The 23579-nt window shown below is 49.0% G+C and overlaps 2 protein-coding genes across 3 annotated transcripts in view; one reads left to right on the top strand and one right to left on the bottom strand.

Moving 5' to 3' along the window:
• The window catches only part of ARHGAP10 (Rho GTPase activating protein 10), a 286142-nt gene that overhangs the window by 236166 nt on the left and 26397 nt on the right, over nt 1–23579 (bottom strand). The window lies entirely within an intron of this gene.
• Nucleotides 456–23579, top strand: part of LOC146059280 (sperm acrosome membrane-associated protein 6-like) — a 48344-nt gene continuing 25220 nt past the window's right edge. Inside the window, exons 1-2 of the mRNA XM_083171397.1 lie at nt 456–533; nt 7262–7364. The gene's annotated coding sequence lies outside the window, so the exon portion shown is untranslated. The remainder of the gene's footprint in view (nt 534–7261; nt 7365–23579) is intronic.

Genomic DNA, 23579 nt, shown 5'->3' with positions numbered 1-23579 from the left:
TGGAGATGTGTTCTGCCATCCCCATTCTGGGACCAAATTCCAGATTCGCCATCACCTCACGTGCGAGAGCTCATTTGTGGTATACCTTATCAGTTGCCCTTGTGGACTCTCGTACGTGGGAAAGACCAGCCGTAAGTTCAAGGAAAGAATGACAGCCCATCGGTCGGCCATTAGAGATGCCATTAATTCTGGTTCCAGTGAACAGCCTGTAGCCAGGCATTTCCTTGAACTTCGGCATGGCCTTACATCTCTAAAATATCGCATGATAGATTTTATCCCTCCTCTATCAGGCGGAGGTGATAGGAATCTGGTCTTAATGCGCAGAGAAGCTTTCTGGATCAATAAATTAGATACGATTCATCCCAGGGGGTTAAATGATACTATGCCTATTTCTTGTTTATTATGATGTATTGGCGTTATCTTTTTTTGCTGTCACACTTTGTATATAATTACAGCCCTGGACATAATTCGCTTATTTGATGATGATCAGCACCGGGGGGACGGGACAACCCAGCGTGTGGTGGGGATATAAGGTAAGCATGTTTTATGATTTATTTGTAATCCTGACAAAATTCTTTAAAGAATGAAACGTTGATTGGTGATACACTGCTTCAAGAGTCTCTTTTTTCAAGTCGCCGTGAGTGCCACGTCCATTGCACCATATATCTATATATATATATATATATATATATATATATATATATATATATATATATATATATATATATATACAGTGCTATTTTTGTAGGAAAATAGGTTCAGGAACTGTGGGCGTGGGCAGAAAGTGGGCGGTGATGTGGGAGGAGCTACAAAAGGGGCGGGGCATTACAGAAAAATAGAAAAGAAAAAGAAAATCATAATTCCTCACTCTGTCACGCTTATTATAGATATGCCACACAGAGATTTGCATTATACATATGCCCCACACCGTGATGCCCATTATACATAAGCCCCACACCGTCATGCCCATTATACATATGCCCCGCTCCGTAACAGTTATTATACATATGCCACACACAGAGATGACCGTTATATATAAGGCCCACACCAAGATGCCCGTTATTCATATGGCCAACACAGAAATGCCCGTTATTCATATGCCCCACACCGTGATGCCCATTATACATATGCCGCACACAGAGATGCCCGTTATACATAAGCTTGCTTGCTCTCTTGTATAACTATCCTGAGTGTCAGGATGGTAACTACATCCCATTCAGTGTATATTTTACAGTCTTGGATAAAGAACCCATAGAACATACATCTAACACCCAATACAGTTTAGACCTACAAGCCACACAGTATCAGAGCATCCAGTTATGATACAATCCTGTATAAATGGCTGTACGGTTTTCCACTATTAAAGTTATGATTTTGTGACTATTTCAGGGGTGCACGGATTCAGCTGTGAATCCTCATTATGGCTCTTACAGTTTCTTACTTATCTTGGGATACATACCTGCAGGGACAGATTGGGATGGATACATACATACATACATACATACTGTACATGCAGGGACAGATTGGGATGGATACATACATACATACATACATACATACTGTACATGCAGCGACAGATTGGGATACATACATGCAGGCACAGATTGGGATACATACATGCAGGGACAGATTGGGATACACACATGCAGGGGCAGATTGGGATACACACATGCAGGGGCAGATTGGGATACATACATGCAGGGACAGATTGGGATACACACATGCAGGGGCAGATTGGGATACATACATGCAGGAACAGATTGGGATACACACATGCAGGGACAGATTGGGGTACACACATGCAGGGGCAGATTGGTATGCTGGGCAGGTCTCCACCTGACCTGTCTCCTTAGTGGCTACATAACCCCTCCAATAGGCCAGTCTACAGTGATTGGGGCAGCATTAGACCAGTAAGTCACCACTTACCACACCACCTCCAGCCCATCAGTCACCTGCGCCCTCAGGCAGGCAGGCGGAGGGAGAGTGACTCCTTGGGGCGCTCCAGACAGGCGGGCGGGAGAGAGCAGCAAGAGAGGCGGGCGCCGGGCGGGACAGCGTGTATCGGCGGGTGTCGGGCGCGGGAGTCACCATAGATGCGCACTGACACTGACGTCAGGCGCATCCATGGAGTAGGAGGTCAAGGGGCAGTCGCAGGAAGTACATCTTCCTTGCCGCCGTGGAAACAGAGATTGCAGACAATCTCTGTGCTGCAGCCTGCGCCCGGCGTTGAACTTCCGGAACGCCGTTCCTGGTGAGGTCATTTTTCAACTGAACTTCAGGAACGGCGTTCCGGACCGTTCCGCCACAAATATAGCCCTGTATATATATACACACATACAGGGGCGGATTTACGGGTGAGGGCGCCCCTAGGCACAACAATAACCGCTGTGTGTCGTCGTTGCGCTGAAACACTGCCACCTGAAACTACATCTTTCTCTTTCACACATACAGAAACACAGAGGCAATCACAAGGTAGCAGACTAGCGTTCGAAGCTTCCACTTCGAGCGGGCTTAGCTAGTGTATACATATTTACCAAGTAGGAGAGTACAAGGCAGTATCTGCGTGTCCTATCCATTTACACTCTATTCAAGATGGAATATGGTACAGTATAGTGGACAGTTTGCATTTATTGGTAGATTTTAGGCTGACAGTACTATCACAAGCATCCAAGTGCCACGCCCCAAACATGTGCCGCGCCCCAAACATGTGCCGAACATGTGCTCGAAGTAGAAATTTAAAAGTGGGGGTATCCAGAAAGGGGCGTGGCCAATTAAAAGGCGCGTGGTCAATTAAAAATGCAGTGTACCCAATTTCCTAAAAATTAGGATTTCAGTCCATCATTGCAAAAAAAGATTTATAGTGGGAGAAGAGGAGGAGGAATAGTGGGAGAGGGGAAAGGATGAGGAATAGTGAGAGAGGAGAGGGGAGAGGAGGAGGAATAGTGGGAGAGGAGGAGGAATAGTGGGAGACAGGAAGAGGGGGGGGGGTGATTGGTAGACAGGGACATAGGGTGAGGGGAGTAGTGCAGGGCGAATGAAGGTGCAGGGTAAGAGGACGCAGGGTTAAAGATGGTGCAGGGTGAGAGAAGATGCAGGGTGAGGGGGGTGTGGTGCAGGGTGAGAGAAGACGCAGTTTGGTGGATGACACCATACATAGGCGAATCTAGGGGGTGGTCCGGGGGTGCACAGGACCACCCATTAGCCCATTTTATAGCTGAGGGATGGGTCTTTCCAACGAGTCCAGCCCCGTGTCTCTAGCCCCCTGGGAACCGGAGATACTGCCAGGCAAAGCTGGAACGTTTTCCCTATAGGATAACATGGGACCCACTAATTCCAATCCGCACCCAGTTCAACAGCTGCCAGTTCCCCTTTCTGCATCACTGAAGCTCAAGGTTGATGTCAGTCAAACCCAAATCGCCGGGCCTTCAATCTGATACCAGGCTGGATCCATATGGGTTAATTGGTTCCAGGGATATTGAGGTTAAACCGTTGGGTTTTTTTTTTCATAAATGTCATTTCATGACTGTTTATGTTCTTTGAGGGCAGATTTCTCTGGAACCAAACAGCCCAGTTTCATGGGACCAAAAATCATTTGAAGCCAACTCAAAAGTTCTTCAATATGATACTGGTCTCATGTAAATGGGTCAGTTGGTTCCGAAGATATAGCTTGTTGGTTAAAGGGGTGTAGGGAGAGGGGAGTGTTTGTCTCTCCCCCTCACACCAGAAAATGCAGGGACTAGGCTGGTGTATAAGGGGTCAGCCTGGGAATGTCCCTGCATGATCCTGGTACCACATTCCTGGGTAAATCCCTGCATTTTCTGTTGTGAAAGGGGTATTATTTCAAACAGCCGTGACCTGCAGTGCTCTGAATACAGCCGGGCAGCCCCCTGCTCTCTGCCCAGCTGTCAATGACTGTCACCCCTGCAGCTTCCGCTCCAATTCTTCTCCCCGCTTTCACCTTAGCCCGCCCCCCCCCCCCCCCTTTAATCATGTGGTGCCGGCGCCCGGAGTGCTTCCCCGACGTCACGCACAACAGCGCGCATAATATTTCAAATGTCCACTCGGCTAGAGGGGACACCAGGAGGGGAGTGGGAGCGTGCTCTGCGCTGCGCTCTGCTCCTCTCCCCATAGAAGCAGCTGCACCGCTCTCCATCTCTCCCTGCAGCAGCAGCGAAGGCTCATATAAAAATTTACAGTAAGTGGCACTTTTGGGGGCATTGCTTAAGGGACGCTACAAGTGGCAGTATGTGGGGGCATTACGCATAATGTGTGGCTTAATGTGTAAGGGGCATTACGGTGTGCAGCATCATGTGTAAGCGGCATTATGTGTGCAGCATCATGTGTAATGGACATTATGTGTGCAGCATCATGTGTAATGGGTACTATGGTACGCGGCATCATGTGTAATGGGTTCTATGGTGTGTGGCATCATGTGTAATGGGTACTATGGTGCGTGGCATCATGTGTAATGGGTAATATGGTGTGTGGCATCATGTGTAATGGGTACTATGGTGTACGGCATCATGTGTAATGGGCACTATGGTGCCATCAAGCAAGAACCCCCTAGCAATGAGCACGTAGGTAAGCAGCACTTATGTGACAAATATGCAATGGGCATTACGGTTTGTTATATAGTATGTAATGGGCATCATGATGTGTGGCACAATGTGTAATGGGCATTATGGTGTGTGGCCTAATGTGTAATTGGCATTACGGCGTGTGGCATTATGTGTAATGGGTATTACGGAGTTTGCTAAAATGTGTAATGGGCATTACCGTGTATTTTCTAAAGTGTAATACCACACCCCTTTTTGTGATGCCACGCCTCCTTTCCATGGGGCCACGCCCCCTTTTTGCGGCGCGGCTGCGCCGCGCAAAGGTCCCCCTGCTGTTGTGTCTAGTTCTGGGACCACCCATTACCATAATTCTAGATTCGCCTATGACACCATATTAGAGTAGTTTGGTGCAGGGTGAGGGGATGCAGGGTAAACAATGGAGAGGGAGGGTGGAAGGTGACACTACTAGCGGGCAGTGGCTGCAGGGTGCAGCTGGCAGAACTTCACTATGGGCAGCAGCTGCAGGGTGCAGCATGCGGGACTTCACTACTGGCTGGCAGCGGCTAATGCGTAAACTCCAGGAAAAGAGGGAGGCTGGAAAGTGCAGGAGGCGGGACTCCAGCAGGGAAGGTGAGGAGCAAGGAGGGCAGAGAGTCAGTGACAAGGCAGTGTAGGGCGGCTGTGGCACCATCACTTGTCAGCAGTCACTCGTGCAGGGGACCGCTGCACCATGCTGTCTCTGCGGCTCTTCCTCTCTCCCCACTGGTGCGCCGGATCACTCTGCCGTCCTCTCACGCTGCCTGTTCCTACCGTCAATCACCGCTGGGAGCCACTGAGGTGTTCTCGCTGTTCCTCAGCTCCACACTGCTAAACAGTGTAAAAAAAATATAAACATTTCCGGGTCAGTGGAAGAAAGGTGCCGGTATGCTATACCGTTGTATACCGGCCCACTTTGACCACTGTGTATATATATATATATAAATATATATATATATATATAATGGCTGTATGGGGGTTTGCTGTGGCACAAACGGAGGCGAGTCAGCTTTGCAAAGAAAAGTTTACTGTGTATCAACACATATCTCAGGTGCCGACGTTTCGGGGTCCCGTGTGCCCCGTTTTTAAGGTAAAGAACACCCGTGGGTGCTTAACTTAAGTAGAAGAGGAAAGAGCCCTCCACCATACGGCTGCTCCGATCACTTTCCGGGAAGGGCAGGGTCAGGGGGGAGTCGCGTCAACGTGCTTCCGCCTCCCTCCCGTCGCACCATTCTGACTCGCCGGGTAACCAAGGTGATTGCTCCGGCGTCCCTTCGGCGTCATCATTTGCAGACCAAACACCTAGCGTGAAATGAGAAAAAAGATTTTGTAAAAAACAGATACACGGATGTACATATATACACTATAGTACATTAGCGGTATGTCATGAATTCTACAGTCCGATGCTGCACCTGAGATATGTGTTGATACACAGTAAACTTTTTTTTGCAAAGCTGACTCGCCTCCGTTTGTGCCGCAGCAAACCCCCATACAGCCATTATTCAATACTGGCTGTGGGCACCGGAGCACATACATCGCACTGAGCGGAGTGCCGGACCACCTCCTTCAGACATATATATATATATATATATATATATACAGTGGTCAAAGTGGAAATTTTTAAGTGGGGGTATGGAAAGGTAAAGGCTGTATTCATGTGCACGCCTAAGGCGCGTGTGCCATAGGTGCCAATTTATGTTTTTGCTGGTGGGTGCTCAAGCCAAAAATATAGGGGAGTGGCTTCATGGTAAAGGGGCGTGGCCACAAAATAATACTGATTTATATTATGCAGCACAGTTGTCTCCAATATTCTCCTTATACAATACAATAGTAGACCACTTTATACTTGCCATTTACACACGCAATGAGACAAAATTCACATTATGCCACACAGAATAAGCCAAAATTCACACGGAATGGCAAAATTTCACCTTATGTCACACAGATTGAGCCAAAATTCTAATTATGCCATACTGATTTAGCAAAAATTCACACGGATTGAGTCAAAATTTACATTATGCCACACAAATTTAGCTAAAATTCAGGGAAAGAGAGAGGGATAGCAGGGATGCAGGGGCAGAGAGGGCAGGGACAGTGATGTGGAGATGCAGGGGCAGAGAGGGTGGGGGCGCAGGGGCGGAGATGCAGGGACAAACTGCGGAGGCATAGGGACAGAGATAGCAGAGGCACAGAGACAGAGAGGCGGGGGCGCAGGGACAGAAATAGCACTGGTGCAGGGCAGAGACAGTGGGAATGCGGGAACAGAGATGATGAGGATAGATGGCAGGGGTGCAAGGACAGAGACAGCAGAAACGCAGGGGCAGAGATGGCAAGGAAGCAGGGGCAGAGATTGCAGGGACACACTGCAGGGACAGAGATGGTGGAGGCTCAGGGAAAGACATGGCTGAGGGGCAGAGACAGAGATGGTGGAGACAAAGAGACAGAGATGACGGGGGTGCAGAGACAGAGATGACAGAGACAGAAATGGCAGTGGTGCAGGGACAGAAATGTGCAGAGAAGGCGTGGATGCAGGGTTAAAGGTGGCGGAGACTTGTGCAAAGTCTCATGGGATTTAGTCAACTCCCAGTAATGCACTACACACTTGTGCAGCCAGTATGCCTCAGCTCCCAGTGCTCAACACCATTAATCATTGTCACATTGTCAAATAGGTGAAGATGCAGCACTATCTCACTGCCCCTGGCTACAGGGGAGCAAGACTGATTGATAAAAAGCAAGCAGGAGAGGATGAGCTGCCAGCCTGAACTACTGTAGGTGAGTAAAATGTGAGCGTACTACTGTCGGCAACTGGTGTGGGCATATGCATGGGCAGCGTAACTACACTCGACAACTGGTGTGGGCATATGTATAGGCAGTGCTACTACCGTCGGCAACTGGTGTTGGCATATGTATGGGCAGTGTAATTACTCTCGGCAACTAGTGTGGGCATATGTATAGGCAGCACTACTACCGTCTGCAACTAGTGTGGGCATATGTACAGGCAGCATTACTGACACCACCAACTGGTGTGGGCATATGTACAGTCAGCGCTACTACCGTCGGCAACTGGTGTGGGCATATGTATCGGCAACGCTACTACTGGCGGCAACTGGTGTGGCCATATGTATGGGCAGTGTAACTACTCTCGGCAACTAGTGTGGGCATATGTATAGGCAGCCCTACTACCGTCAGCAACTGGTGTGTGCATATGTACAGGCAGCACTACTGCCATCAGCAACTGGTGTGGGCATATGTACAGCAGTGACGTGCGGTGGTTGCTGTGTACAGAGAGGCACAGTTACATGCCACCACCGCCGCCCCCACCCCCCGTGCTGCCGCCGACACCCACCCTCACCTGCCGACACCCGACCATACCCCCTTCATATATTTTTATCACTCACATTAAGCAGAGGGGCCGTTTAAAACCCCAGGCTGCATCAGGCTATCACCGGGTACTCCTTGTCGGCAGCCTGCTGCTGGCAGATGGGAGCCCCAGGGACCGGCGCTGGACATGACAGGGGACTGGGATGAGGTGCCGAAGGTACTGGCAACATACCCTCCAACGGTACCGATTTAGCCGGTACAGTACCGTTTTTTTTACGGTCTGTACCGGCTAAATAAACATGCACCGAATGTACCGATTTTTGTCGATCAGGGGCTGGCCTGTTCAGACCGTCGGTGGTAAACAGCCAATCACAAGCGAAAGTGGCGTCGGGAGAAGAGATGCTGGCTGCAGAGCGAGGCTTGCCTTGCACCGCAGCCAATCACAGTGCAAGGAGCTGGGAGGCGGCAGTTTTATGAGAAGAAGGGCAGTCTGGTCTCCTGATGCTCTCCAGCTCAGAAAGCTGGGGACGCGTCGTTCCGCACACAGTAATTGCAGTCCACTTACTTCTATGTACGGCCACATGCCCCCAAGCTCTTGAGACTGCTTCCTCACTTGTCACTGGTCTGTCTGGCTGGAAGCGGCAGGAGAACAAAGTGTGACTTGGATCACACGCAGCGCCGGCGTCTCACACCACCCGCCTGGCTGCTGAGCACTATAGAGACTTGTGCCGTCTATCGATGTGCACTGCCTATATTCTCCCAGTTTATTGGGGAACACTGGTGAGCTCATCATCTCTTCTGCAAGACGGGGGAATGGAGACAGGGGTGGGACGGCCCTAATAGCCCCCACCAAAGCCATCCCCCTCAATGCCCTCATTCAATATATTTTTTAGGTGTCTTAGTATTCCTGTCAGTGACACGCCCCTTTTTTACATTTGACACGCCCCATTTTGCCATTGGACATGCCCCCTTCGGCACATGTACCGATTTGGGTCTGTCAAAAGTTGGAGGGTATGCGGCAAGCTACACTGCAGGCGCTGCGGCACGCCCCTGTCACTGAGGCACCTGTAAAGGTGCCGCTTCGGCTTGCATTTTTAGTGGACTTTTACAGCCCTCTGTTTGTCCCCACCCCATGCCCTCCCCCCTGCTTCTATCTATTTGAACAGGGCAGCTGGAGGCACCCCTTTTGGTGCCTCCAGATCAATTAACACACGATCTCACAATTAAAAATGATTAGATTAATATAAAGAAAATACTTATGACACAGAATATGTGTCATAAGTATCTTCTTTGTATTATTTTAATCATTAATGACAGGGGAGGCACTGCCTCCCATGCCTCCCCTGACTGCACGTGCCTGATGTACAGTCAGCGCTACTGCCATAGCCAATTGATGTGGGCATATGTATTGGCAGAGCTACTACTGTCTGCAACTGGTGTGGGCATATGTATAGGCAGCGTAACTACTCTTGGCAAATGGTGTGGGCATATGTATAGGCAGCGCTACTACCACTGGCAACTAGTGTGGGCATATGTACAAGCAGCGCTACTACCATCGTCAACTGGTGTGGGCATATGTATAAGCAGCGCTACTACCATCGGCAACTGGTACTTTATATGACCACACCCCTTCCCCATGAAGCCACGTTCCTACATTTTGCCGCGCGCTGGTGCTGTGTAAGGTGAATAAGATTGTGCTACTGTGTGGTGTAATTTGGAATGGGAGTACTATTGTGTGGCCATGCCCCTTCCTTGTGAGACCACATGTCTTTCTTTCCTTTGTATAGTTTGGGAGGGTGCAAATTTATATTTTGCAGGAGAGCACCAAACACCCTAGCACCAGCCATGCAGACAGTATATCTGTATAAGCTTCAGAATTCATCTGGCTGCTTCTGTCACATTGTCATGATGACTTGTGACCCAATGCCATTGGTAACCAAGCAGAAACATGCCATCACACTGGCTCCATGTGATTTACAGAAGATGCTACATGCTTCGTATCATGAACTGTTCAATACTTTCTACATAACTCTTTTCTATCGAATATTCTGGTGCAGGTTGATCTTAAGGTGCCCATCTTAAGGTGATCTTAAGGTGACCACAGCCCAGGGTCACCGGGGACAGCACCAGGCTTCAGCCTGGTCAGGTAAGTCCTGGAGGGGGGGGACCCCTTTATTGGGGGGGTCCCCACTCCCCCAGGGCCCCTGGCCAGGCTGACCAGTCAGGGGGTTAATGTTTTGGCCGCAGGACCTTATATCATGTGTCCCCCGGCTGTGACATTACCCTGCTGGCTGGTTGAGCCTGGGGCTGGTTCTTAAAATACGGGGGACCCCTAGTCATTTTGTCCCCCGTATTTTGGGAACCAGCCCCGGACCTGGAGCCTGGGGCTGGTTTTTAAAAATCGGGGAACCCCTATTTGTCGGGTTCCCTGATTTTTAATTACCGGCCCGGCTCTTTCAGCCTGGTGCTGGTTATGGCTGTGGGGGGGACCCCACGCCGTTTTGTTTTTTTTTAATTTATTTAATTTTCTATTTTTTTTACACTCTGCAGCCTGCACGGATCTGACTGATCCGTGCAGACTGCCTACACTAATTCGTATTAGCGGCCAAATATAGAGCCAGCTAATACGAATGGTTACACCATCGGAGGGTTACAAAGCAGTCGTATCTGACTGCTTTGTACATTCCCCTCCGGAACACGACTTTGCATACGACTGAAACAGTCGTATGCAGTCGTAGGGGAAATACTAATACGAAAAACTATTGGTAAATTTCCCCCTAAATGTCTAAAATAAGTGTATTTCTAAATACAAATACACCTATTTTTTACAAATTTCCTTTAGTAAATTTCCCCCATTGAGTCAAAATTCACATTATGCCACACAGATTAAGGCAAAATTCACATTTTTCCATGTGGATTGAGCCAAAATACACACTGTACCAAATTGATTGAGCAATAATGCACAATATGCTTCACAAACAATGTACACCCAATGCCCATTACATGTTAAGCCACACACCATAATGTCCATTACGTATTATGCCAAACACCATAATGCTTATTAAAAATTATGCTACATAAGTGCTGATGACCTACAAGATCATTGCCAGGGGTTCCATGCTCATTGCCAGGGGTTCTATGCTCATTGCCATGTGCGATTACATGCTCATTGCCAATGGGGAATACATGCTTGTGGTAACTGGGGGACAGCCGCCGGGCAGAGAGAGGGAGGCTGTCTGGCTGTATTCAGAGCACTGCAGGTCCTGGCTATTTGAAATAATACTCCTTTACCCAGCAAAATGGACCCAGGATCATGCAGGGACATTCCCAGATTGGCCCCTTTTACAACAGCCTAGTCCCTGCATTTTCTGGTGTGAGGAGGAGAGAAAACCACCCCTTCCCCCTTTAATCAACCAGCTATATCTTTGGAACCAACTGACCCATTTCCATGAGACCAGTATCATATTGAAGAACTATTGAGTGGGCTTTAAATGATTTTGGAGCCATGAAACTGGGCCATTTGGTTCCAGATAAATCTGCCCTCGGAATTAGCGGGTCCCATGTTTTCCTATGGGGAAAACGTTCCAGCTTTGCCTGGTAGTATCTCTGGTTCCGGGGGGGCTAGTGACGCGGGGCCAGGATCGTTGGAAAGCCCCAGACCTCTCCTGTTTGGAGAGTGGGCCTGGAGCTGTAGCTCCATCAGGCCCATTGTTAATCCGGCCCTGATATTACTCGGATTTAAATACAACTGTAACTTTATTAGTTCAGATGGTAATTGTTAATATATGCATCTGTCTTTTAGTAGAAAGCCACTGCATGTAATGTATCCACAGTATTATCAAGTATAGTCCCGAATAATAGATTAATCAGATATTCTCTGTTCATTATACATATACTTAAATTGGTTCTCCATTGAGCAAAAAGTCTCCAGTGAGCATCCCCAGCTGCTGGTGCAGTCATATAGCATCGCTCAGATCGCTGTGTGTGTGTGTGTGTGTGTGTGTGTGTGTGTGTGTGTGTGTGTGTGTGTGTGTGAAATAAACAGGTGAAATAACAGGAGAAAAGGAGAAATAATAATGAAGGTGTTGTGTAGTTATTCAGGCTGCTGGGATGAAGCTGACCTGTTACAGGGGGTGTGGGTTGTTAGGTCTACACCAACTAGGTCGACAAGCATTGGGTCGACACCACTAGGTCGACAGGCAGCATGTCCCCCCATGTCGACCTAGCCCATGTCGACCGAATGCTTGTGTCGACCTAATGACCTGTTGACTTAGACACATGTCGAACTTGATGACCCATGTCGACATAAACCCATGTCGACCTTGCTGCCTGTCGACCTAGTGGTGTCGACCCAGTTGGTGTGTAGACCTAATGACCGTATCCTGTTACAGGATACAGAATAAAGCCAGCATGCAGTACATCACTTAAGTCAAAGGAAAGAACAAATACACCACACCCAAGGTCATTGGGACTTTGTATACAATATCTTACACGTGCCCAGCTCACTCACCAATCAACATACATTTGAAGAATGAAACAATTACTTTAACTTCCTTCTGTCATTACTTATTGTTAAGAGCTTCTTATTCTTTGTTTCTTCAGTTTTGTCGAATACTTTAGACAAATACAATTATTAAAAAGTCAGATGGAAAATTTAGTCTCAAGCACCTTTTTCACCTTGCAGCTGCTGATCCGCCAAAAGATAGCTCAACCACACACTGTTAAAAATACTATTAAAACATGTATTTTAGGAGGATCATGGACAGAATAAATGAATAAATTATTGGACATATAAATAGGGTGAAATGTAAGAGGGTGAGAGAATTAGAAAGAGAGATTTGGTAAGAAATCTCCAGTTTTTTAAAGCAGAAATAATTTACACTGCTAAACCATCTTGATTTTGCAGTGTAAATGATTGCCGCTTTAAAAAACAACAACAACGAGATTTCTTACCAAATCTCTCACTTTTTTATTCTCTCACCCTCTTACATTTCACCCATAGAGTTTTTTACTCCTACAGACATTTCAAACATTGAAGCTCAGCAGCGGGATACGCTTCAATATATGTTTTAAAAATGATTAAATTGTGTATTTTGGTCCATTACAATTTTGATCAGAATCAGGATAAAAGGAAAACATAGGTGGGCTTAATTCATAGGTGGACACTACAGGATCCGCATTTGTATCTATGAGCATGTACACGGGGATGATAATATGCCCCTACTATTTTCAGTGTAGATGCCTGCTTCTGAAAGTTCAAGCATTGAGACGTTCGCTTTATGTGCCCTTACACATGATTCTAGACACACCACCATCAGCGCAACCTCACGCCACCATCAACTCTTGCATTATGGCAGCTGCAGTGCCTGTTTATAAACACAGGGTGAATATTATTAGGATGAGAGATTCAGAAAGTGAGAGATATGGCAAGAAATCTCCAGTTTTAAAGTGGCAATCATTTAAACAAATTGGTTTTGCAGTGTAAATGATTGCCACTTTAAAAAATCTGGAGATTTCTTACCAAATCTCTCACTTTCTGAATCTCTCATCCTTTTAAATTTCCCCCATGGTCTCTGTAGCACAGCACACCACACAGCACAGCACACCCATAATACAAACACAAAATGGATTTGTTGGCATGTACTTCAGGACATCCATCAGTCACTGCCCAAAAATGCCAAGCACTTGTTCACCATCTTTTTAGTATGAGTTGGGTATAATATCCTTAGCTTAGCATGCTGATGAGCAGAATCCCAGCAACAGAATTCTGATTTTCAAGATGGTATTGTAACCCTAACCCTCACTGCCCATAAATGGCTATCAGTTGTCCGCCACAGTATACTTTTGCCCTTATGCCTTAAGACTAATATATAAAATTAACTGGCCTGTTTGGTTGTCTTTCCGGTTGGGTGTGGGTTGTTAGGTCTACAACAACTATGTCGATAAGTATTGGGTCGACACCACTAGGTCGGCAGGCAGCAAAGTCAACATGGGTCTAGGACCGATGTCTTCCTGCGCTCGCCCTGGTTCGGGCACGGTGGCTCACTACGCTCGGCACACTATTTTATTCTCCCACCACACCCTAGTGGATGGTAGGGCATGAAATACCGCCTGTTGGCACGTCTTGTCGACATGGACACCGTAACGTGTCAGTCACCTAATTGGTGAGTTGTAAGAGCTAAGCTGCTTATTAGTTATAAAATGATAACCTACTAACTTGAGATGTAAACCCAGGCAATGCCGGATACTTCAGCTCTTTAGCTACTAAGTAATATGTAGGATTAATGCTTAACATTACCTTATTCCTACTTAAATTTACTCATGTCTGAGCATACTGTACTTTGTATGATTTAATGGTACTTGTGTATTATCAGGGCACCCGGCTACGCTACGTTTTCAACGTAGGCTAAGCTACGTTGTTAGTGTAGCCGGCGCCGTGATAATACAAGAGGCAGCACTGGGAGCAGGGTGGTGTGGTTTATACTTACCCTCCTCCGGGCGGCGATCCCCAATGACTCCCCGGCGGCAGCAACGGTCACTCCCCGGCGGCAGCGTTCGGTCACCCTCCCCTGGCACTCGCAGCAGACGCTGTATGTAATTCAGCGTAGTGCCGCTGGAGGCGCATCACATGGTTTCCCTGCTCCCCCAGCGGCAATTGCGTACAGCATCCGTGGCGAGTGCCGGAGCAGGGGGACTGAATTCGACTGCCGGGGAGTCACCGTGGATCCCAGCGTGAGTCAGCGGGGATCGACGCAGTGCCCGGCCCGGAGGACGGTAAGTATAGACCATCCACTTTACCCCCACTATCCACATCATACCCCCGGTATCCACGTCAGCGTGGAGTTGATTCTAAAAAGTGTAACGAGCGCAGCGAGCCCCACGAGGGGCTGCGTACGCGCGTCCCCTCGCCACGCTTCGGGCTCGGTGGCTCTCCGCGACTTTATAAAAGTGTGGCGAGCGCAGTGCCGACGTGGATACTGGGGGTATGATGTGAATAGTGGGGATATTAAGCATTGTATAATTTTAGGGCTCCATAGCCGTAGTTTACATAGCCAGCATAGTGCTGTATTGGTATTCTGAATACACCACTATGTAAACTACATAATGGGTGCCCTGATAATACACAAGTACTGATTTAATATGTTTACTCTATTTACATACAATATGTTCAGATGTAATAAGAATAATAATCAGTAAAAACATGTTTTATTAAAAAGTTAAATAAATCATATCAAAGCATACTAGAGGCTATTTCACACTGTCCGGTTCCTGCCAGACGGCAAAATCCCGCATGGCCAGGAAGCCGCACTGTGCACAGTAGTTGTGAATGGACACTATTGTGTCCATTCACACGGGATGACCACGGCCCGGCCAACCGGTTGCAGTCGGATCCCGCCACTGGAAGGGACGGCTGCCGGGCTGTGGCCATCCCTTCCATAATAAACTACTGTGTGCTGCACAGCTTTCTGGCCGTGCGGGTTTTCGCCGCCCGGCTGGAGCCGGAGTGTGTGAAACCGCCCTTACTGAATTGTTATTGCTAGAAATCATTAAAACATGTTTTCTTAAGAATACAAAACAATGTTTCACAGTATTACTATAATAAGCAGGAATCTGTTTTTTTTTTTACTTCAATGCCAAGATCTGCTCCCATAACCTGCATAACCTTCGTTTCTTCAAATAATTCCCTGATTGCCGATCTTTGTAGAAGGAAATCAGCCAGGATGTTCCTGATTCTTTGGCGAGCATCATGCACCATTTTCACATTAATGGAAAATTATTGTTTTTTTGATCATGAAAACACTCTTCTAGTGGTGGAGCAGAAATCACTGCCAATCTTTGCCAGCCCTGCCACCCTTCATATTACATGAGGGTATTTGGAAGTTCTGGATGCATTGGGTACTGCAGGGTGCATGTTCCGGGCAGCACTGTAGGAGGGTGCTATTACAGGCATTTTGATAGCCAGATGCAGGGGTCATGTGGCAGCAACGGTGAACCCTATGGCCCTGCACTTTGGTGTGGATGTGTGAGTGCCACATTAGTACAATTAGGCAAAATATCACTTTTTACCTCTCTCCTCTCACCTTCTGCTTCTGATAAATGAATGACATTTCAGGATGCTTTTTTATCGGCATTATCAATTGCTGTAATGACCTACTGTAGAACAAGTGTGATGTGAAAATACAGCCACCTGTGAAAAAGTTGGCTGGAAATGAAAAAATGCAATTTTGATAACCATGAACAGCTTTGTTAGTGATAGGCTAGGAGGTCAAGCTCATATGTCACATAAATAGTCTCTGGCTGTCCTCTCACTGGCCCTTATTCTGGTCGGTGCGGATATATCCGCGTGCGTTCGGCCCGCCGATGTTTTGTGTCTGCGCATGTGCAGAGGCGTCTCTGCGCATGTGCGAGCGGGGCGTACGGCCAAATCCTGCATGATATGTGAACACTCCGAACAGGGGGTGGAGAGGGGCGTGAAGGGCTATTTGGGCTCATTACCATATGCATACGCCCCGCGTTTCATGGGCGTTCCCATGCAAACGCTGGGCGTACGTATGGTAATGCGGCCGTGACGCACGTGTAGGGGGCGGACATATGACATCGCTGGATGTCAGCTGCCCGCCCAGATCCCTGCTTTTGCACGGAAAAATGTCCGTGTGGTCTGAGGTTGCGGGAGCTGGTGGAGCACTCGGTCCTGCATTCGATGGTCTGCGACCATCGAATGATGGGGGAGGTTCCCTTAGATGGATGAGGCGTATTCCGTGAAAAATACACGTGCGGTCCGTTCGGCCAGCTTCTTACCGCGTACGGACGGAGTTTGCGATCCTTATGGAAGGCGGGGTTTCGCACGCACGGTGTCACGGCCTGGACTGTCTGTGTTCCCGGCACTGACCTGGGTGCGCCAGTGGAGGGCGCAGGGAACTGGAAGCGAGGAGGCTTGAGGTAGCTGGAGCTCATGCACGGAGGCTGGAGGGAGATGACCTGCCGGGGACACAGAGGATTGGCTGAGACCTAAAGCAGAGGCGCGGGGTCTAAGCCGACAGTGGTATTCACCAGGGACCCCCGCAAGGGGATATGGACTTTGCTGCAACTGTCGACCAGGTCGCGGCCCTCTGCCCAGGTTCCCCTGTGGCTTTGGCAGAGTTTGGATAACAAGAGTCTTTAGAGGGGTACTTAAACCATCGATGGTGATCGATGGCACTGAATGCTATACAGCAACACGGAGGGTACTTGAGGAATGTGAGATGCGGCCTAGAAGCCGGGGATGACACGAAGGTAACACAGGGAGACGCTGGAGACACTGGGAAACACTGGAGCGGCTAGGGAGCCGGTACTTGAGATCACTGGGGATCGCTGGAGCGGCTAGGGAGCCGATATTTGAGATCACTGGGGATCGCTGGAGCGGCTAGGGAGCCGATACTGGAGATCACTGGGGATCGCTGGAGCGGCCTGGGAGCCGAGGGGAGACGGGCACAGAACCCACTGCTAACCGGACACTGAGTGAATAACCTGGGCTGCACAAGAAGACAGGATCACACGGCAGATGGAAACACGTGGAGACTTCTGGCAGGAGTGGAATGACCAGGACGCTGAGAGTAACACAGGTGACAGCGGACTCAGGAAACCGGACCTCTGGAGCACGTGGGGAGTCTTGACAGGAGCTTAACGCTGGAGAACTCACAGGTAAATTGACGAGTTGTTCAAGACAAGGAGGAGTCTGTGAGCTAGGCTTTTATCCCTCCAGGTGATTAGGGAATCAGACGCAGGTGATGGGATTAGCCGCAGCAGCAGCACACAGACCAGGAAGTAAGTTGGAGCTTTACCTGGATCATGTGACCCGCAGCTTGATCAGGGAATACACCTGGAGCTCACAGTGACGCAGGGGCGACTTGGAAACAAAAGACATCACGCCAGGGATTGCCGACTGTGCCGGCAGCTGATCTACGGAGGACACTACCCCAGCGTGCCGGTAAGGGGCGCATGCGAGCAGTGCGAGAACCGGGGTTCATGACAGTACCCCCCCTTTTAGGGTGGGCACCGAACACCCTTTGGGCTTACTCGGGTTGTCTTAATGAAAAGCTGCAATCAAACGGGGAGCATGCACATCTGCAGCATTGATCCAGCTTCTTTCTTCTGGGCCATAGCCCTTCCAATCGATGAGATATTGGATGTTTCCATATCTTCTGCGAGAATCCACCACCTTATCGACCTCGAATTCAACTCTCGATGGGTATAAACTCTGGGGAGCTCGGGAGTAGCACTTTGGAACCGGTTGAGAACAAGAGGTCGCAATAAGGATATGTGGAAGGAATTTGGGATTTTCAGGTATGGTGGTAGCTTCAGCTTATAAGCTACAGGATTGATCCTTTGGATCACAGGGAATGGCCCGATGAATCGTGGGGCGAACTTCATGGACGGGACTCGTAAGCGAAGATTTCGAGTGGAGAGCCATACCTTGTCGCCAAGCTTTAACTGAGGAACTGCCCTCCTTTTAAGGTCAGCAAAGAACTTATATCTTTTTGAGGCTTTCTTGAGAGAAACATGCACATTTTTCCAAACTTGTGAAAAATGCTTGAGTGTGGAAGATGCAGCAGGCACTTCCAAGGCTGGTAAAGGCTCAAAGATCGGTGGTCGAGGGTGCTGACCGTACACTACGTAGAAAGGAGAGTAGCCAGTAGCGGTGTGGTATCTGAAATTGTGGCCAAATTCTGCCCAAGGCAGCAGACTGACCCAGTTATCTTGTGACGAGGAGACATACAGGCGAAGGAATGCTTCCAGATCTTGGTTAACCCTCTCTGTTTGCCCATTAGACTGCGGGTGGTACGCTGTGGAAAAGTTCAATTTTACCTTCAGGGCAGAACAGAGAGCTCTCCAAAAGCGGGCTACAAATTGCACTCCACGATCGGAGACAATATCTGCAGGGAGTCCATGAATCCGAAAAATATGTTGGATGAAGATCTGAGCGAGCTTGGGAGCAGAGGGCAGACCAGTCAACGGGATGAAATGTGCCATTTTGGAGAACCTGTCTACCACCACCCAGATGGTATTACATTCTTGAGACTTTGGGAGCTCGGAAATAAAGTCCATGGAAATGTGCGTCCAGGGACGCATGGGAGTGGGCAACGGAAGGAGAGCCGGCAGGGGATTGACGATGGACTTTATGCTGGGCACAAGTAGGACATGAGGCCACGAAATCCTGGACATACTTTTTCATGTGAGGCCACCAATATGACCGGCGAAGAATCTCCAGGGTTTTGTGAACGCCTGGGTGACCGGAGAAGGACGAGGCATGAGCCCAGGATAAGATTTTGGGCTGGAGCTCTGGTAGAACCAGCATTTTTCCTCGAGGTGGCACAGGTGACACATGGGTGGCGGCAAAAGCCGTAGGACTGATGATGGGACGCTGTTCTTGCAGCACTCTGTCATCTTGCATAGAGCGGGATAGTGCATCGGCTTTTGCATTCTGGGACCCAGGACGGTAGAAAATTTTAAAACTGAATCGTGAGAAAAATAAGGACCAACGAGCTTGATGGGAATTTAAACACTGGGCAGTCTGGACGTACAGTAAGTTCTTGTGATCTGTGAAGATGGACACGGGAAACTTGGCCCCTTCTAACAGATATCGCCATTCTTCCAGTGCAAGTTTAATTGCCAACAACTCTTGATCGCCAATGGAGTAGTTTTTCTCGGCAGGGAGGAATTTTCGAGAGAAAAACCCACAGGGGTGCTGTTTGCCATCGTCTGTAACTTGAGAGAGCACAGCTCCAACACCCACATTCGAGGCATCGACTTCCAAGAGGAAGGGTTTATCTGTATCTGGCTGCCGGAGGATGGGGGCAGATATGAAGGCTTGCTTTAGCAGGTGGAATGCGGACAAGGCTTCTTTGGACCAGACAGCTGGGTTGGCACCTTTTTGGGTGAGAGCTGTTATGGGAGAGATGAGGGTAGAGAATCCTTTGACAAATTTTCTGTAATAGTTGGCGAAGCCAATAAAACGTTGGACTGCTTTGAGAGTGGTTGGTAGGGACCAACTATTGATGGCTTCAAGTTTTGCAGGATCCATTCGCAACTCTGAGCCAGACACGATATACCCTAGGAAGGGTATCTGGGGGACTTCGAACGTGCACTTAGAGAGTTTACCGTACAATTTATTAGCATGTAAACGGGATAGCACTTCTTTGACTTGAGATCGATGAGACTGGAGATCTGAAGAAAAAATCAAAATATCGTCGAGGTACACAACAAGATATTTATATAGGACATCTCTGAAAATGTCATTGATGAATTCTTGAAAGACGGCAGGTGCATTACTGAGACCGAAGGGCATCACTAGATACTCGTAATGCCCATCTCTAGTGTTGAAGGCAGTCTTCCATTCGTCGCCTTTGCGAATTCTGATTAGATTGTACGCCCCTCTGAGGTCAAGCTTGGTAAAATTTTTTGCACCTTTGATACGATCAAATAACTCAGTGATCAAGGGAAGAGGATAACTGTTCTTGATGGTTATCTCATTGAGACCTCTATAATCTATACATGGGCGTAACCCTCCATCTTTTTTTTTTACAAAAAAGAATCCTGCACCAGCAGGGGAGGTCGAGGGTCGGATAAAACCTTTCTGGAGATTTTCTTGGATATACTCAGACATCGCTTTGGTCTCAGGGATTGACAGAGGATAGGTACGCCCCTTAGGAGGGGACTTCCCAGGGAGGAGATCGATGGGACAATCCCATCGGCGGTGTGGAGGCAGCACATCAGCGGCTTGTTCACTGAATACATCGCTGAATTCATGATACACAGAGGGAAGACCCGGAAGGCTTTTAACTGCAGAAGATCGAAACGGAGTTACTTCAGTCAAGCAAAGTTTCTGGCAATATTCGCTCCATTCCACAATTTGGAGGGATCTCCAATCGATACGGGGGTTGTGGAGTTGTAGCCACGGCAACCCTAACACAAGGTCATAGGAGGATTTAGGAATGACTAGGAAATCCATACATTCTTGATGAAGAACCCCTACGTGGAATGAGACAGGAACTGTCCGATGCACAATATCACTTCCGGGAATCCTGCTTCCATCCACCGCTGTTAAGTAATGAGGCTGGGAAAGAGGCAGAATCGGAATTTTGCACTTTTTTACCAGCTCGGCTAAGATAAAGTTCCCTGCAGCCCCGGAGTCTGCCAGGGCTGAGACTTGCAGGGTACCCACAGGGGACACAAGGGCAACAGGTAGAATCAAGTCAGTGGTGGGAGGAGTTTTACTGAGACAACCTAACCTGACTCCCCCACTGCAGGTTAGGGCTTGGCGTTTCCCGGACGCTCGGGACAGGACCCAATGAAGTGGCCGGGGGCGGCACAGTAAATACATAATTTTTCCTTTTGCCTCCTGGACCGTTCCTCTGTAGATAACCTGGATCTACCTATTTGCATAGGTTCTTCTGTAGCGGTTGTCGCAGGACGGTGCTGAGGCGGAGGCGGAACTCGGGGAACTACTTTCTTTAATCTTTCTAAACCTCGCTCTCTTAGGCGCAGGTCTATTTTGACACACAAGGAAATTAATTCTTCAAGCTGCTCAGGGAGATCTCGGGTGGCAAGTTCATCTTTGATGCGTTCTGAGACGCCCAGCCAGAAGGCGGCTGTTAACGCCTCATTGTTCCATTTGAGCTCGGAGGCAAGAATCTGAAATTGAACCACGAATTGACCCATGGAACGAGAGCCCTGTTTAAGGCGGAGAATTTCTGTAGAGGCTGATGCAGGTCTTCCTGGCTCATCGAATATCCGTCGGAAGGTAGAGACGAATCTGTCATAATCGGTGAGAATTGGATCAGATCTTTCCCAGAGGGGTGATATCCAATCTAGGGCAGAACCAGTCAGCAAGGAGACAATATATGCTAGCTTGGTTCTGGCAGTCGGGAAGTTCTGCGGTAGAAGTTCAAATTGGATGTCACATTGGTTTAGAAAGCCTCTACAACCTTTGGGGTTGCCATCATATTTATTAGGAGTAGGCAGCTGAAGACGAGGAATATATGCTGGGGCATGAGTGGCAGGCTGATTAGATACTGGTGGCGGAGGTGGCCGGAGAGACTGCTGGAGGGAATCCAGACGAGTGGATACATCCTGGAGGTATGTAATCACCTGCTGCTGCGTCGCTTCTTGTGTTTCTATACGCGAGGTGACATCTTGGAGAGCCGCTGGCCCCACACTATGGTCGCGTGCCGAGTCCATCGGTCTTGAACAATCTGTCACGGCCTGGACTGTCTGTGTTCCCGGCACTGACCTGGGTGCGCCAGTGGAGGGCGCAGGGAACTTGAAGCGAGGAGGCTTGAGGTAGCTGGAGCTCATGCACGGAGGCTGGAGGGAGATGACCTGCCGGGGACACAGAGGATTGGCTGAGACCTAAAGCAGAGGCGCGGGGTCTAAGCCGACAGTGGTATTCACCAGGGACCCCCGCAAGGGGATATGGACTTCGCTGCAACTGTCGACCAGGTCGCGGCCCTCTGCCCAGGTTCCCCTGTGACTTTGGCAGAGTTTGGATAACAAGAGTCTTTAGAGGGGTACTTAAACCATCGATGGTGATCGATGGCACTGAATGCTATACAGCAACACGGAGGGTACTTGAGGAATGTGAGATGCGGCCTGGAAGCCGGGGATGACACGAAGGTAACACAGGGAGACGCTGGAGACACTGGGAAACACTGGAGCGGCTAGGGAGCCGGTACTTGAGATCACTGGGGATCGCTGGAGCGGCTAGGGAGCCAAAACTTGAGATCACTGGGGATCGCTGGAGCGGCTAGGGAGCCGATACTGGAGATCACTGGGGATCGCTGGAGCGGCCTGGGAGCCGAGGGGAGACGGGCACAGAACCCACTGCTAACCGGACACTGAGTGAATAACCTGGGCTGCACAAGAAGACAGGATCACACGGCAGATGGAAACACGTGGAGACTTCTGGCAGGAGTGGAATGACCAGGACGCTGAGAGTAACACAGGTGACAGCGGACTCAGGAAACCGGACCTCTGGAGCACGTGGGGAGTCTTGACAGGAGCTTAATGCTGGAGAACTCACAGGTAAACTGACGAGTTGTTCAAGACAAGGAGGAGTCTGTGAGCTAGGCTTTTATCCCTCCAGGTGATTAGGGAATCAGACGCAGGTGATGGGATTAGCCGCAGCAGCAGCACACAGACCAGGAAGTAAGTTGGAGCTTTACCTGGATCATGTGACCCGCAGCTTGATCAGGGAATACACCTGGAGCTCACAGTGACGCAGGGGCGACTTGGAAACAAAAGACATCACGCCAGGGATTGCCGACTGTGCCGGCAGCTGATCTACGGAGGACACTACCCCAGCGTGCCGGTAAGGGGCGCATGCGAGCAGTGCGAGAACCGGGGTTCATGACACACGGTCCTGGCCGCATAATCGGATCCGGCCGCACCGATCAGAATAAGGGCCACTGTGATATGCTGGTATTACAGGCATTGCATGGCGGTTGCTGGGGCTACAATGACACATCATTTGGTCCCACGAACCCCCGCCGAGGAAAGGGGGGGGGGGTTGCGAGTGGCAATGCCGACTCAATTTTCTGGCAGCCTCTCAGAAATACCAGGAGGGTAAACAACACTGAGTATATGGCTTGAGAGGAGAGGCAAAAAACTATTGCCTCTGCCTCTGGAAAC

The sequence above is a fragment of the Crinia signifera genome, chromosome 1, assembly GCF_055691185.1.
Source record: "Crinia signifera chromosome 1, ASM5569118v1, whole genome shotgun sequence".
NCBI lineage: Eukaryota > Metazoa > Chordata > Amphibia > Anura > Myobatrachidae > Crinia > Crinia signifera.
The sequence above is the reverse complement of the archived record's forward strand: the minus strand, read 5'-3'. Positions and strand labels throughout refer to the sequence as shown.